We start from the raw sequence: 17897 nt of genomic DNA on the forward strand, positions 1-17897 counted from the left end.
TTTTTTTTTTTTTTTTTTTTTTTTTTTTTTTGTACCAGGGATTGAACTCAGGTCCTTGAAAGAAAGGTGGTGGAACCACTGAGCTAAATCCCCAGCCCTACAGTTTGTCATTTTATAAGCTGTGTCTGATACTACTGTTATTGCTGACTGTGCTACTTCAGCCAAGGTGGCACAACTGTGCTAATCAGTTGTTCTTCCTGGTATAGCAAGACTGCCTAAGGGTCTTAAGAAATACTATAGGCAGGCCCAGGGATTTAACTCAGTGGTTTCGCCACCTGCCTTGCAAGTGCAAGGGCCCGAGTTCAATCCCCGGTAACAAAAAAAAAAAAAAAAAAAAAAAAAAAAAAAAAAAAAAAGAAATACTAAAATACTATAGGCAGTGCCAAAGAACCTGGGCTGGGCCAAGTAGGTAGCGACTTCTCATCCCCAATAAACTGAAAAGGTAGGATATATTCCAACAAACTCAAAACCCAAAAGCCAGCTATACCAGGAAGACACCTCTCAGAAGTAGTCATTTCCCAAGGGTTTTGAATACTGGCAATAAAACTATTCACCATGTGTAATTTACAAATATCAACACTGGAATTAAACTATAATAACAATAATAATAATAATAAATGAGAAAACACTTAAACAAGATGCAAACCCCCAAGCCAGGCATGGTGGTGCACACCTGTAATCCCAGGACTCAGGAGGCTGAGGCAGGAGGACTACTGCGAGTTTGAGACCAACCTGGGCTACATAGTGAGATCCAGGTCAGTCTCAACTACATAGTGAGACCCTGTCTCAAATCAGCTATAAAGAAAAGCTGGGGACTTAGCTCAGTGGTTCTGCAACCTGCCTTGCAAGCGCAAGGACCCGAGTTTGATCCCTGGTACCAAAAACCAAAAACAAAATCAAAAAACAAAAAAAAAAAAAAAAAAAAAAAAAAAAAAAAAAAAAAAAGAAAAGAAAAACCCATCAGAATCAAAGCAGACTTCTCAACACAAACCCTCAAGTCAAGGACAACTTGGATCAAGCCCTTAAAGGAAACAAGATCCTCCCAGATTGATGTTCCCACAAAACTCTCTCTCAAAACTGACAGAGAAATAAGATACTTCCATGACAAAGAACACCTAAAGAAATTCATGAACACCAATCCAGCCCTCCCAAGTGTTGTGAAGGATATTCAAGAATCACTCTTGTCATGGCAGTGAGGTCATTCTGAAGAACAGAACTTTCAATCAACTCAGAGATCGGCTTCTTTTTTTAATGCCTTAAGCAGATGACACACAAAACAAAGTCTGGAAATGTGTGAAGTTCTCACACATATGGTATGCAGACACCAGAACACAGATGCTGAAGAATTCTCCACTTTTAGATTCCTTCTGAGGTATTAAGCACATGATGATCATGGAATGTGGAAAGTAAAAAAAAAAAAAAATAAAAAAAGTCGAATTGTAAGGAAAGGATGAAGACAAGAATCAATACTCAAACTCATACAGGACTTTGCAAAGCTGTTCACAGGTGTCAGGTATCACCTACAATTAGTTATTCAGCTTTATTATATTTACTGTTATCACCAGGTTTTCTTATGGAATCAGGACAATGCTACCCAGAATGTTGGGAAAAATAATTGGTGGAGAACAGCTGAAAACCAAAATACAACCTAACACAAAGATCCCACTGAATTTATTTTTCTCAAATTTAATCTAACAGGTTAAATATTTGTATTATTTTTTCACCAGTCCTGGGAATGTAATGTACTATGTTGTACGCCTTTGAAAGGAAAATGGAAGATATTTCTCAGTGCTTTTTTTGTATCCTGTTTTCTTACTATGGCTCACTAGGGCTTACTCCAAAGACTCCTAATTTAACTTCATTTAATCAATTAATTAATACTTATTTTTGCCGTACTAGGGAAGGAACGCAGGACGATCTACCACAAAGCTACTTCCCCATCCCTTTTTAAAAACATATTTTTGGGGCTGGGGATTTAGATCAGTGGTTCCGCTGCCTGCCTCACAAGCACAACAACCTGAGTTCAATCCCCAGTACCAATAAATAAATAAATTAATTAATTTTAAAAAAACATATTTTTGAGGCTGTGTCTTGCTAAGATGCCCAGGTAGAACTCCAATGAGCAATCCTTCTGTTTTAGCCTCCCTACAGGCATGTGCCCATTGCTTCTTTTCTACTTTACACCTGGGTGGAAGGAAAAAAGTTCCTACTGAATCTACTGTATGTCTGTAGTTATTAATTATATACATCATTGTCTCCATATACCCTTTCATGAATGGGGAAACTAAGGTTCAGTTTAAGTAATTAATTTGCTCAGGGTGACTGAGTCAGTAAGGAGATTTATTATTCCAGTCTGTATTTACTCTGAAACCAGGGTTAGATCATGATCTGGTAAATAGGTTTACTGTTGACTAACTTCCTTAACAACTATCAGACTATAGGAGAGCCAATGGACACTGGAAAAGAAGCTAAGCAACTCTCAGCAATAACCTTTGATTTTATAAAATAACCCTAACCAACCCTTGATAGCGTATTTCCAAATTTCAGATGCCTTCTAAAAGACCACAGATCTTCCCTTTTCCTAACTCAAGTGCAGTAAGTTAAAGGAAGAAATAAACAGAAAGCCCAGAATAATCATCATTTTCAACTGCTATCTAGTATTTTAAACTCTGAAAACATGGGTTAGGGCTGAGCTCAGTGCCAGTGTGCTTGACCACCATGCTGGAGGACCTGGGTTCTATCCCACCCCTCCACAAAAAAACATAAAAATAAATGTATTATTTTAGAAATGGAAATAAGGACACTGAAAAGTAACACACAGAAAAAAGTCCTTGGAAGATCCAATATGATTCTGTTCATAAAACTGGACACCTACTCAGAAATTAATAGGAAAAAAAAAACCCACTTTAAATCACCATCATTTCCACAAAAGTTACACCAAGTATTATTTTATAAAACACTTTATTTTAGGCCAGGCATAGTAGTGCATCCCGTAATCTGAGCACTTGGGAGGCTGGGGCAGGAGGACTATAAATTCACATTCACTCTGGGCAACCTAATCTCTAAATGAATGACTGAATGAATAAATAAATGGGCTGAGGATGTAGCTCAGTGTGAAGGCTCTGGGTTCAATCCCCAATATCACTACATACATACATACATAAATTTCTTGTTACTTAGCTTGTCTAGCTAAGCTGAGATCATTTATTACATTGTGGTGTCATAATAAATGAGAATGATGCATTGGTTAGTAGCAGACTCTGAAGTCCCATAGTTTATCTAGCACGGAGTTCATCCTAAATAAATGCGTCATAGTCCATTTTCTATTGATAAGACAACATGTCTGCGGCTGGGTTTATTCAGCTCACGGTTTTGGAAGCTAAAGTCCAAGATTGGCAGCCCCTACCTGCTTGGCCTCTAGTGAGACTGACTTGGCAGGATCATAATACGGCAAAAAAATGGAAAGGAAACCAGCTGTATCCAGAAGGACCCAAATGTCTGGGTCCAATCCAATCTTCAGAGAACTCACTCCATGAGACTGACAGGGCTCTCAATGACCTAATTATTTTACCCTAGTCCCCATCTTCTTAAGTCAGGCACAATGGTGTATACCTGCAGTCCTTGGGAGATTAAGGTAGAAGGATCACATAAACCTAGGTCAGAAGATGTGCCTGGGCAACATGATGAGACACCAATTCAAACAAAACAGAACCAAGAAGGTACTAGGACCTCAACACTGCCAGACTTGAGACCACACTTCTAGAACATGAAACTTCTGGGGTACAAACCACATCCAAATTGTGGCACCCACACAGGCAATTTAACCTATTTATGTCAAATTCCTAATTCATTGAGACAGAAGTTTTACTTACTAGAGTTGTTGCAGAAATAAAATTAGTTAATGTACATAAAGTACTTAGCACAGAGCCTGGCAGAGAGCAAAGATTGATGAAATGAACTGAGCATTTATACTCAAGGTATCCACCATGTTCTTCATATATGCTACTGACTCCTGTTATCAGAGTGAGAACCTAATCAGAAGCCTCTAGATGAACTTAGAATCAGAGATAAAATAGTTCAATTTTGCCTTTTTTATTTTTCTTCTTAAGACATGTTCTCACTAAGTTGTCCATGTTGGCCTTGAACTGTGATTCTCCTGCCTCAGCCTCCTGCATAGGTGGGATTACAGGTATGTGTCACTGTGCTCAGCAGGAATTTTTTTTGCTCCTAGATTCCATTTATAATATGTTAAAAATATTCACATACTCACTCAACTACTATGGGCACATGCAAACTATGGGCTTCTGAGTATTCCAAAATAGCCTACTCTCAGCTTAGGCCAATAAAAGCAGACTATGCCCTAATAAGGAAGTTTTGTTTTGTTTTTTGGTACCGGGGATTGAACTCCGGTCCTTGCACTTGCAAGGTAGGCCACCGAACCACTGAGCTAAATACCCGACCCCTAATTAGGAAGTTTTAACTCTTCCTGAAAACATTTAGATGAGTCTCATTTATGTTAAGGGCAGGTTCCTCCTTTCACTTCCTCTCTTAAACTGCCTTTCTACCTTCTTCTGTGTGAACAACTTTAACCTTTCTTACAAACACCTTGGTTTCAAAGTACAAAGAAGCACATGATTCAAGACAGAAATCATATGGAGTGAGAAAGACCCACAAAAAGCAGGAACCAAAACCAAAATGGACCAAAATTACACTTTGGTTTACAGAAGTATCTACTGTAATTTAACTGCTTGACGTCCAACGCCTAGTCAAGTCCTTGTCAACCTTAAAGTCTAACAATTCTAGGGCTGAGGATTTAGCCCAGTGGTGCTGTGGCCCGCCTCACAAGTGCAAGGACCTGAGTTCAATACCCGGTACCAAAACAGAAAACAAACAAAAAAACCACCTCACCACTCTAAAGTAAAGAACCAAGAGTAATCCTGGGGATCCAAAGGTAGCTGCGATTGCAATCAATTATATCAACCCCATATATACAGAAGATAAGAAGCCCAAGAGCAGAAGTTGGTAATCTACCTGGGGAAGACATACAAACCATGTGGCAGATTTAAGTATAATTATGTGCCTGGGAGATGCCAAGTAAAGGCCTAGGATGAATGCCAAGGCTTCAGCCCCATGAAACACTGTTCCCAACCAGTCTAGTATCTTGGCTGTCACTCCTAGTTTACTTAGATGCTTTCCGGTTAGCTTCTCAATTGTTCTGACACCAGGAGTTTGCAGTTCTTTTTTTCTTTATACTGGGGATCAAACTCGGGTCCTTGCACTTGCGAGGTATGCACGGTGCCACTGAGCTAAATTTCCGGCACAACACCGAGAGTTTGAAAGCACATACACAGAACATAAGCGCTCAGGTCTCTGGAAAAGAGTATTCCCCCACAGAACAGTAAGAGAATAGCATTCCTATTCATACAAAAGGCAATATAATGGTTAAGGAAACAAAATGGTTTTAAATACTGACCCCTGATTATTTAACTTCTCTGTGGGTCAGTTTCCTCATCAAATAATGCTTTGGATTGAGTTAATTAGTGCAAAGCATTTAGAAAAATGCTTAGCAGTGAAGGTATAGCTCAGTGATAGAGCATGTTCTTAGCATGCAGGAAGCCCTGGATTCAATCCCCAACACACACACACACACACACACACACACACACACACACACACACACACACAAACCAGTACATAGTGTTCAATAATGCCATTATAATTTTTTTTTTCCTGGGATGAGCTGTTGCTATGATTGTCCTAGCCGGCCTGGAACTTGCAATTGGCCCACTTTAGCTTAGTGAGTAGCCGCAGTTATTATAATTTTCATACTAATTATTAAACATCCTGGGGCTCCTGGTAGAGCTTATGCTTAGCTGTAATCCACCACAAAAAAAAAAAATCAAAATACCCTTAATTTTGATCTGTATAAGGCAAAATTCAACTATAATCAACTCTAAAAAATTTTATGATTTTGGACTTTCAAAGAAATGCCACAGTGCCACGGTCCCTGGGGTCTGGCAGGAATATGTGTGTAGAAGCCAGAATGGCTTAAAAAGGCAGACAGAAGGCAGACTGAGAAACTTTGTATATTATACCCAAAAGTTTGGACTTTATCTCATAGGCATTAGGAGACCATCTGAAGTAATTTCAATGTCATAACTGTCAAAATAAATTTAAAACAACTTTCAATATGTTTCAGAGCTCGCAAAAATCAAGATGAGAGAATTCCAGAAAAATTCAGTGATCAGAGGTTTAAATACTTTAGTAGCAAGACCAAGGATTGAGCTCAGTTGGTTCTGCCAACTCCCTTGAAAGCTCAAGGTCCCAAGTTCAATTCCCAGTACCAAAAACAAAACAAAACAAAAAACAAAACAAAGCAATACAACCTAAAGTGAAACCAAAACATCAGTGAGTTTTAAATAGTGCAAATGGAGCCCCTGTCCACAATATTTAAAAAGGCACAGGGTTGGGAATACAGCTCCCACATGTACAAGGCCCTAGGTTTGATCCCTAACATGAACTCTCTCCAAAAAAAAAGGAGGCTGTTTCCTGGCTCCATAATCCTATTTCCTCCAATTGTTGAAGCTACTGTACCCATTTGTTTCATGCATCTACCCACTGCCACATTAACAAAAGACCAGTTCCTATCATCTATCTTAGTGAGGCCTTGTCTCAAAAAACAAAACAAAACAAAACAGAACAAGAAAAAGCGGGGAGGAGTTTAGGGGAGGCTGGAGATGTAACTCAGTGCAAAGGCCCTGATTTCAATATCCAGTACTACAAAAAATTTCAAACAAACAAAAAAGTCAGCATATCCACAGTGTGACTGAAAAATACAGGGAATGCTTACATTTAAAAATGTATTGCCGGGCATGGTGGCGCACGCCTATAATCCCAGCACTTGGGAGGCTGAGGCAGGAGGATCGCTATGAGTTCAAGACCAGCCTGGGCTACATAGTAAGTTCCAGGGCAGTCTTAACTACATAATGAGACCCTGCCTCAAAAAAAAAACAACAACAACAAAAAAGTATTAAAAGACACATTGCCATTAATCCCCCTCAAAATACTTCCTCTTGCTTTGAAAACATTTTTCCCATCATTCTTACCACTTTATGAAGTACTTCTGGAATCTCGTTCACAGCATCTTTAAGAGACGTAACCAAAAATATGATGAATGCTGCTGCCAAGTGCCATCCAATGGAAAGGCAGGCTCCTCTTAAGAGCATTATGGTGTCCTTCTCCACCTATTTCACCAGATGGGGGACCATGTAACTGTACAGGGAACCAAACTCAGGACCTTGCGCTTGCCAGGAAGGTATGGCACTGCTGAGCTACATCCCTGGTCCCTTAAAGGAAAATGAATAAGTGTTTTCTAAATGAGAGAGAGTACTTTGAGGGGGGGTTAATAGCTGTGTCTTTTATTGTAATAACATTTTTTTAAAACATTTGCCATATATTTCAGTTATACCTCATACCTAATGCAGACATAGCCAAAAAACAAATTTCTAGAGTGTGTGATATAGGAGTCAAAGAGGAAAAAAAAACATATTGGAGGGAGAGGGAGAAAGGCAGCTGATTTCATAAACATATCAAAGAGCAAACATCCTCTTTTTCTCTTTTGCTTCCTAATTTTCATTTATCTGGTGAAACCAAATAAACTTACTAGAACTGGATCACAATAATGAATAGTATCTTGGGGCTTACAGAATTTAATCCTATTTCCTTTAGTCTAATATCTATTTTATTTTTATATACATAGATTAAGCCCAAAACAGTATTTTGCAAAGTGCAGATCAAAAATATGAGATGACTTTTAGCTGATACATGAGAAAGTTATGCACTTATCAATTATACATTTTATTATAATGTGTCCTAGAAAAAGTTATAAAATGCATTAGAATCATGATTTCAATAAAGTCTCACTGTAGAAGGTGATGCTTTCTGAAAAGCACATTTAAAGTACGAAGGGGCTGAAGGTGTAGTTTAGTGGTAGGATGAGTGCTTCTCATGCTTAAGGCCTGGGTTCAATTCCCAGCACACTAAACAACAACCAAAAGTAGTAACAGACAGAACTCTAAATTATGTGGTAGTATGACTCACAAGTGAAGAACAGTTACATCATGAGCCTAGGACCTGTTTTTGGTTGCATGCTTTCTTCCTAGTACTAGGTCATCTTTTTGTTGTTGTTGTTGTTGAGACAGGGTCTCACTATGTAGTTGAGACTGACCTGGAACTCACTATGTAGCCCAGGCTGGTCTCGAACTCGGGGATCCTCCTGCCTCAGCCTCCCAAGTGCATGCACCAGCATGCCCAGCCAGTTCTAGGTCATCTTGAACGACTAGAAAAGACGGGACCTTCTGTTAAACTTATATACGTACTTATATTCAGAGTTGAAAAAACAAACACCAAGATGCAGACAGAAATTCTGTTTATGGAAATGAGAATAATACTGTTAGGAAAATAACAGCACAAAAAGTCATTTGGTTTCTAGAACCAAGATAACAGCAATAGGGCTGGGGATTTAGCTCAGCGGTTCTGCCGCATGCCTTGCAAGTGCAAGGACCTGAGTTTGATCCCCGGTACTAAAAACAAAACAAAACAAAATAAAACAAGATAGCAGCAATAGTGCATATCCATATACCCAAAGCACTCAAAAAACAAAAACTAACTAGCAAGACATACTTAAACAGCAGGCTAAGGTATATGATCATTCAATTTCCTTCCACATGACCTGCCACAGCAGCACAGTACAGTAATGTACAACAAAGGTGTTTCTCTTATTTGCTACTAGTTATACAAATGTGTTCTCATTACTTCTTTTTTTGTTTTTGTTTTCATTTTGAGAAAGGGTCTCCGTAGTTCAGACCAGCCTTAAACTTGTATTCCTGCCTCAGCCTCTCACGTGCTGGGATTATGGGTATGCACCACCATACCCCACTTCTCATTATTTGTCAAGAGAATGAATGAGAAGTGATCACTGGAAACCTTAGGCACCAAATTTGCCAGTGGCAGAAATATGTTTTTCTCATTTTGCTATTGGTATTCCCTTACAGGCATACACCTGTGGAGGCAGTCGTGATGGCTGAAGCAGAAGGATGGAAAGTTTGAGCACAACTTGGGGAACTTAGCAATTTAGCAAGACTCTGTCTCAAAACAAAAAAATGAAAAAGAGCAGGAGATGTAGCTCAGTTGAAGGCCAGGTTCAATCCCCCAGATGACCTCCAAAAAAAAAGTAAGAAGAACCATTCCTATCAAGCCATGTCTACACTACTAGTATTTTACTGGCACATCTGAGAACTGGGTCTTTGGGGGGGCTCTTCTGGGTGTTTTTTGAGACAGGGTCTCACTCTGTTGTTTAGTCTGGCCTTGAATTATGTAGCCTCGGCTGGCCTCAAACTCACCTCAGTCCTCCTGTGTGAGCTTCCCGAATGCTGGGATTGCAGAGGTGTGTGCCCACTGAAAACCAGGCTTGTATAAAATCAATGTTATGTTCCTGGGGATTGAACCTAGCTATACTGAGCTATATTCCCAGCCTCGCCGCCTTTTGTAATGGGGATTGAACTCAGGTGCTTGCACTTGCAAGGCAGGCAGCAGAACCACTGAGCCCCAGCCCCCCTTGCCCATTTAAAAATTTTTTTATTTTGAGGAAAGATTTCTAAGTCACACTGGCTGGGTGCTCGCTTCGGCAGCACATATACTAAGTCACAATGGCAGGGCTCAAACTTTCAATCTTTCTGCCTCATCCTCCCATATGTTGTTACATATGTGGGCCACTATGCCCAGCCTGAAAACCAGTTTTAAAGGCAGTAGGGTAGATGAAGTAGGTTCCTCTCAATTCTTAAAATACCTTCCATTAAGAAGCAACAGAGGGGGCCGGGGATATATAGCTCAGTGGTGCTGCCGGCTGCCTTGCAAGCAAGAGCAAGGTCCTGAGTTCGATGCCGGGTACCAAAAAAAAGAAGCAGCAACAGAGCCACCAGGCGTAATGGTGCAATCCTGTAACCCCAGCACTGGAAGGCAAAGGCAGGAAAAAAAAAACCAAAACAAAAACAGAACTGGAGTGTGGTGGTGCATGGCTGTAATCCCAGCATTCAAGAGGCTGAGGCAAGAGGATCACTGTGAGTTCGAGGCCAGCCTTGACTGAATAGCAAGACCTTGTCTCAGGAAAAAAAAAAAAAAGCAACAAGAACCCAGTATTTTTCTTTTTCTTTTTGGTACCGGGGATCGAACTTTCGGCCCGCCCTTGCACTTGCAACGCAGGCGGAGGAACCACTGAGCTAAATCCCCGGCTCACTACAGTATTCTTCACAAGTCCACTCCCAACCTAGAAGATGACTGATAACAAGTGAAATGGTAACTCTTCTCCTCTTCTCCTCTTCCCAATTTTAATTTTTTAAAATTTCTTTTACCATTACCTGCTTTTCTAATATCGTAGTGACTAATAATTATGGACCAAAAAAGAAGAAAAAAAACAGAACTTCAAAGTACTTTTCTTTCCCACTACGTCAACCCTGTAACTGTAGAATTTCCTTCTTTTCCTGATCCTTTGTGCGCGTCTGCGGAGAAGCAGGAAGGTAAGGACAGACCTTTCTAAGAGCAAGAACTGTCCGATGCCATGAATCTTTACTGTTCTTTTCCCACGGTTCTCAGCTATTTCATCACGGTGGTCACCATGCAGTCTACTGATTGCACCGACACCAGACAGCGAGGCGGGGAACGAGGGGCTGGGAGCTGACCTCCGGCTTCCAGGAAGAGTCCGGCAAACAGCGCCAGCCACACTTCCTCCACCGGCCCCTCCAGCCTCTCGGGGCGTCCCTGCGAGGGCCCAAGCTGCCGGGTCTGGGCCGGACAACCCTCAACTCCCCTGAAGCCCAAGACTCCCGACTCTTCGATATCCTCTTGCTTCATGATATCCCACACTTCCCCCAGACCAGCTCCCTTAGCCCGGTCCAGGCGGCTCACCTAAAGGTTCCGGCCACTCCTCTCCGGCCTCAGCCGCTCTGACACTGGAGACCAGTCCAGACGCCGCGCCTTTACCGCGCCTGCGCACCCTAGCTCCGCGCGCCTGCGCACTTCTGCGCAGCTGCCGCGGACACACCTCTGCAGCTGGAGCCAATCACCGCGCTAGTGGTTTAAATCGCCCTGCCACGCAGGCGGAGAGCCTGGGTACTCGATGGTTAAGGCGGTAGATTTCTTTAGCCTCTAGGTGAACCTCCAGTAAACATTTACAGAAGGAAACCGTGTGCCAGACACTGCTGAGGGAAAGAAAGCGACTAAAATGCTTTTCCTGACCTACAGGGTCTTCGATCTGTCTAGACTGGGAGATAGATACGTGAAGTCTAGTGGGCAAATACAGTGTCTGGCACATAGAAAACCCAGAGAGACTTCGACTTCCAAGAAACAAGATTGTTTTCTTAGGGGTGTCTGAAAGGCTTACGGGAGGAAGTGATTTTCTAGAAATGAAAGATAAGCAGTTACCCGCGGAAGTCCAGGAGAGAGGGAAGATAGTTTTCCGGGTTGTGTATTATGCAAGAACAGCATGGTACTTTCCGGAACTTTCTCATAATGAGTCCTTGTTAGAGGCGTAGAGCTGCTCCTTGTAGGTCCCTAAATATAGGAGACAAGAGTTTTTGAATGCTGGTGGCGAGTCTGGCTTGGTGGCTCGAGCCTATATTCCTAACTACTTGGGAGGCTTAGGCAGGAAAATAGCAAGTTGGAGACCACCCTGGGTAACATAGTGAGACCTTGTGTCAAAGTAAAATTACAAGAGGGCTGGGGTTGTGACTCAATAGTAGGTCATACTGAGTTCAATCCCCAGCACCGAGGGGTGGAAAAGGGTAGGTTTTAAGCAGGTAAATATTTTTTGTTTGTTTACTTATTTATGTAAGATTTTCTTGAGACACGCCCTCACTATGTAGTTGAGACTTACCTGAAACTCACTATGTAGCTCAGGCTGGTCTTGAACTCATCCTACTGCAGCCTCCTAAGTGCTGGAATTACAGGCTTGCGCCACCACGCCCGGCTATTTATTTTTGATACAGGGGACCGAATTTAGGACCTTGCGCTTGCAAGGCCGGCAGCAGATCCACTGAGCTAAATCCCCGGCCCAGCAGGTAAATATTTTAACTTCCACACACATCTAAGAATTTTAAAACCTGGAAATGGGGGTGGGGGGGTCTACTCCTAAGGGATCAAAGAAGATGAAACCTGAACAATGTGTTTTTGAATTTAGTAACACAGAAGTCATCAGTGATCCTACTGACAGCTGTTGTGGAAAATGATGGGCTTGCAAACTAGGGTGCACTAGTTTAGATGTGGAAATGGGGACAGGTTATAAAATGTTTCTGGAAACTTTGGCCTTCACAAGGAAGAGGGAGAGAATGATTGGGGTCAATGTTTTTTTGTTTTTGCTTTCTATATTTTTTGTTAGACTTAAGATGGAAAATATGAAGGAGACGATCCAACTGAGAAAAAAAACTGTTAAATTAAAGTAGTACAGGGCTTGGGATACAGTTCAGTGGTAGAGTGCTCCTTGCAAGAGTTCAGTCCCCAGTACCTCAAAAAAGAAAAAAAGAGTACTCAATAGATAAAGGTATCAAAAGGGTAGGAGTAAAGACAATTCAGAGCACTAGAGCACTAGTGGGAGGAATGGTCTTGGAAGATGTATGAGAGAGAGAGAGACAGAGAGAGAGACACAGAGAGAGGGAGAGAGGGAAGGAGAGAAAGGAACTACTTCAATTATAATAATGTAATGGCAAAAAATAACTTCCAACCTGTCAGATGTCAGATGTGCAGAGCTCACGGTCTCACAACATGGAGGAATGGAGTTGCAAACCAAAGGAGGAGGTTAGGAGCATTTTATTGAAGAAAAGAAGAGTAGCTCTGGGTCTCCAAAAGATGTCCCAAGTGGGTGGCTGCACAGGCCCTCAATCCAGAGCTAATTACAGGTAAGCAGAACACAAGAGTTGCTCATTTGTTCAGTGGCTGCGTATCACAGGTAGCTCTTTGGATTTAAAATGACCACTTGGAACCCAGGCTTCTAACCCAGTTTCTCAGCATTAGGGTTTAAAACTGGGATTTTAGGGAAAAACTTTTTTGTTTTTTGTATTTTTAATTCCTCAAAACTCATCTTTAGGGCCGGGGATTTAGCTCAGTGGTTCTGCCGCCTGCCTTGCAAGCACAAACACCCGAGTTCAATCACCAGTACCAAAAAAAAAGAATACTTAAAAAAGGAGGACAGGTGATTTAGCTCAGTGGTTCCCCAAGGACCCAAGTTTGATCCTTGGTACCAAAATAGAAAAAAATTTTCAAATTCAATAATGTATTGTGGAAAGTTATAGAATGACTTTGCTAACAGGTTCTGGGGGTCTGGGAACTCCTAGAGATTTTTTTTTCTGGATTCTTGTTGTTCTGAACAGAGATAATTGGACAAAAGAAGCACAAAAGGTAGCAAAGTTTTGTATTTATTAAAGGTAGGAAAAGAAACCTGCTTTGCAAAATGAATGCGGACCAGTTAAAAGGAGGAAAAGAAATACAATACACTTTAGAGAATGACAGAGGACGGTCATGAAAGAGAGAACACAATGGTCAAGAGCCAAAAGCAACAGTCTTTGGTATCTTCCACTCCTCAGGGTGAGGTCAGGTCTTGTCCTATTAAGAACTGGCTTAAATTCTAGGGAGAATTGAAGCTAGCATTCATTCTGATTGATCCCCAGGTGCAGGACTTTGGGACCTGTTTTTTTATGTGCACTTCCTGGATCTCCTTTATTGGTAAGCCCTACCCCACTTGCTCAGGCAGTTTGCCTGGCCTTGATCTCCTGTCTCTAGTTGACGAGAATAGTAGATCTGGTAAACAGTGTTGAAGTTCTGCTTAAAATTGGTGGAAATGAGCTGGAGGCCTAGGGATTTAGCTCAGTGGCACAGTGCCTGCCTTGCAAGTGCAAGGTCCTGAGTTTGATCCCTGGTGTGTGTGTGGGGCTTTGAGGCTTTGAGAAATATTCTGCCCCTTCGTCTGCAATCTTGTAGTTAACAGGTCACACCTACTTACCCAGCCAGTTTTTGCCACGCCCTAATCTCCTATCTCCTGCATACTGAGTGCTGGGATTACGGACATATGCCTCCACACCCAGTTCATGCGTGTTTTTAAAGGAGAATAGAATGAGCAGTATAGCACAGAACCTGAGTGTTTCAAATAATTATGATGTCACAAATACAGAATTAGAAGTTTCCTAAACCTCTAAAAGCTAATCTGGATTTACATATAGCTGAAAGTTTATTTTGATTTGGGGCATTGAAGGTCTCATTATAGGGAGTTTAAATTATGTATATGGAAAGAGTGGCACTTTACATTATCAACCTTTAATTTTATCTGACTACTCTTAGTTACTAAAATAAGGACTCCAGGGAATGTGTATGGCCTGTTTGACTTTAGGTATGGATTAGAATATAACCATTGATATTGATGGAATGTCAACATTTATGAATAGGCATTTGACCTATACCAACCTATTTAACCTTTTTTTTTTTTTTTTTAATTTAAAAAATATAGGGCCGGGGATTTAGCTCGGTTGTTCTGGTGCCTGCCAGGCAAGTGCAAGGGCCCAAGTTTGATCCCTGGTACCAAAAAAAAATGTTATTGAAGATTTAAAACATATAAACCAGGAACGGTTGCATGCACCTATACTCCCAGCATTGGAGAGGCTGAGGCAGGAGAATTGTGCTATGGTTTGGGTCTAGATGTCCCCCTGTAAGACTTAAGTCTCACTTTTACTCCTGGAGCGTGAACAGCCAAGAGGCTTCCACGATGCTGGGCTCAGAAGCTCAGCGAGGCTCCAGGAGCTTGTCGGACAGCGAGAGTCACCCAGGAAGGAACACACCAGGCAAATTGGCAAATAGACCTTTATTAGTCTGGCCAGAGGGCACTCCCCAAGCCAAGTAGCTCAGAGAGGCGGCTAGCTCAGAAACAGAGGCCATTTTATATAGGGCTGAGGTGGGGGGGTTACACTTAAAACTTACAGGAAGTGGACAAAGGCAAAGAATCAGTTGATCTGAGCTAGTTGTCATCAAGCATATACTTGACTGTCACTTACTAATGATCAGCAGATTGATTATCCATTGTTCCATTTACAATTTAGATTATAAAGTTCAGAACATTCAACTACAGGCAAGTAAGGAGTGGCGTGATTTATGTTGGGTCTCTGTGTTCACTACAGTTTCCATTTAGTTTCCCAGCTACTTCAAAGCAGTTACCTAACAATTCACAATTAATCATTAGTTATCCTATAAGGGATTGGGGTGAGCGACAGTCTCTAGGTCGTTTGCTGGTCAACATGGAGTCGCTCTGGTTCAGTCAGGCTCTTACACCCCTAAAACCTCATGTGGTCATAGGTGGCTGAATTTAGAGTGTTTCAGTGATTCATTGATTGGTTTGGCACTGCCCTAATGACAGTAGTCTGGATAAAATAAAAGGGGTAGAAAGATGCTGTTAAGGTCCTTTTGTTGCTTTGCTACCTTCTGGCCACCATAAACTTTCTTTCTGCCAAGCCACTCTGCCTTGGAGCCAGCCAATTATGGACTGAAACCTCTACAAACTGTGAGCCAAATGAACTTTTCCTCCTTTAACTTTGGGTGTTGGGTATTTTGTCTCAGCAACAAGAAAAGTAACTAAGACACAATTTGGAACCAGAGAAGTTAGGATGTTGCTGTGACTGTACCTGACCATGTGGCTTATGAGCCTTTTGGATAGGCTTGTGCAAAGAGTTGAGAAAGATTTGGAGATTCTGGTCAGAGCTCAGAAGACCAGAAAGCCAGGTAAGACCAGGCTCAGGAGGTTTCTGCTGGGAAGAAGGACTGCATAGCTTGTTGGACTCCAAATGATATGTGCATGCCTTGTCAGAAAGTTTGTCTGCAAAAAAACAAAAACAAAAAAAACCGAGTGTGGTGGTGCACCCCTGTAATCCCAGCACTGGGGAGGCTGAGGCAGGAGGATCACTGTGAGTTCAAGACCAGCCTGGGCTATATAGTGAGTGCCAAGTCAGTCTCAACTACATAATGAGACCCTGTCTCAAAAAAAACAAAACAAAACAAAACAGAAAGTTTGTCTGCATTTTACTTGAGTCCAGAGACTTTGCCTAAGGCTGAGATTAAGGGAGACAGACTAATTAATCTGGAAGAAGAAATTTTAAGGCAATCTAATGTTGAGGCAGTAGCATGGTTACTACTGGGGGCTATTAGCCAGATTTATGTTAAGAATCAAGAGCAAAGAACCCAGCAGAATAATATAAAATGTTTGGCATTTGGCCAGAAAGGAAGCTCCAGTAAAGCTGTGTACATCAAAGATAGAGCAGTGGAAATTTGATTGCTGAGAAGGAAGAGGAGAATAGAAAAGATAGCCTGAGGGCATCACAAGAAGCAGTAGGACTACACCCTTAGCAGCCTCAAAATTCCAAAAGCTAAGGATTTTGATTTGAGGAGAGCCCCAGAGCACCATGTTCCAGAATGGTGGAAGGCCTAGGGAAGTTGTTCCTGGGGATTTGGTTTTGTGGGAGTTTTTTGTTTGTTTGTTTGTTTTGGTACCGGGGATCGAACTTGGGTCCTTGTGCTTGCGAGGCAGGCACCGGAACCACTGAGCCAAATCCCTAGCCCTGTTCCTGGGGATTTGGTTCATAGGCACTGGACCCCTACTCCCAAAGAGAAAAAAGCCTGGCTACTGCTCCAGCTGGCAGCAGGCCCTGGTGTCATCCATGTGGTGCTGGTTTTAGGTGCGTGCAGAATGCAAGAGTTGAGGGGTCAGGAAAACTTCTATCAAGATTTCAGAAGGCAGCCTGGGAGGCCAGGCAGTGTGCCTCTGAGAGGACTGTGTGTGAAGCTGTGAGAGTGAAGCCAAAGGTGCACTGGCGACCTCAGAGGTTTAGAAAAGCTGCGAATGTGGATCCTCTGAGGAAAACTGCAAGGAGGGAACAGAGCTGGCCGCAGAGAGAGCCACAGGACTATACCACCAGAAATGTCATAGGGAATGAGAAATGTCTCAAACTCTTTGGAGTTCACAACTTGCCACAGATTGCCAGGGATGCTGGAAGTGGAACTGTAGGATTTAATGTTTGCCCTGCTGGGCTTCGGTCCTGCTTTCCCATTTCTTGCTATACCTGTTTGTAACCTTTGGAATGGAAATGTCTGTCTTGTGCCATTGAATGTTAGAAGTGTTTGACTTTCTTTTCATTTGTGCAGGTTCTGGGAGCTAAGAATTTGCCTTTAAATTTCAGAGGGGACTTTCATCAATGCTGGAACTGTTAGGATTTGGCAATTCTTGGAGATAGACTAAATGCCTTTTGCATAAAGGAATGTACACTAGTCTTTGGGGGGGGGCAGGCCAGAATGTTATGGTTTATGTCTGCAAATTCTCCCAAAGCCTCATGTGAATGAAGTGGGTATATTCCAGAGATGGCTAAATCTAGAGAGTGTGATGCTGTGATTAAGGCATGGGATTACTAAACCAGTACACTGATTGGTTCGACACCATCCTCATCCAGGTCCCCTTGTTGCTTTGCTACCTTCTGGCCAACATAAACTGCTTCTCCTCTGCCCAGCCACCCTGCCTTGGAGCCAGATGATTATGGACTGAAGCTTTTGTAAACTACAAGCCAAGTAAACTTTTCCTCTTTTATGTGTCAGGTATTTTGTCTCAGCAGGGATGAAAGTAACTGAGACAGATTGCTGTGAGTTTGAGGCCAGCCTGGGCTAGCTGCATAGTAAGTTCAAGGACAGCCTGAATGAACTACATAGCAAAAGCCTGTCTTAAAAATATTTTTAAAAATCTAAAAAATGTAACAAGAGTAGAAGCTGGTGTGGTGATGCACACTTGTAATCCCTGCCTTAGGCTGGGGCAGGAGGATCCTAAG

At 42.0% G+C, this 17897-nt stretch overlaps 1 protein-coding gene across 3 annotated transcripts in view; it reads right to left on the reverse strand.

The window, feature by feature from the left end:
* The window catches only part of Snap23 (synaptosome associated protein 23), a 39861-nt gene extending 25746 nt beyond the window's left edge, over nt 1-14115 (reverse strand). For 2 of the 3 annotated variants that reach the window (XM_010624785.3, XM_010624783.3), the window contains exon 1: nt 10963-11058. The gene's annotated coding sequence lies outside the window, so the exon portion shown is untranslated. Of the gene's footprint in view, nt 1-10962; nt 11059-11478; nt 11608-14047 lie in introns of those variants that run through there. The other variant, XM_010624784.3, reaches the window with a different exon arrangement.
* Between the last annotated feature and the right edge of the window lie 3782 nt (nt 14116-17897).

Source organism: Fukomys damarensis, unplaced genomic scaffold, assembly GCF_012274545.1.
Source record: "Fukomys damarensis isolate Sample0158 unplaced genomic scaffold, DMR_v1.0_HiC HiC_scaffold_17, whole genome shotgun sequence".
NCBI classification, from domain to species: Eukaryota; Metazoa; Chordata; class Mammalia; order Rodentia; family Bathyergidae; genus Fukomys; species Fukomys damarensis.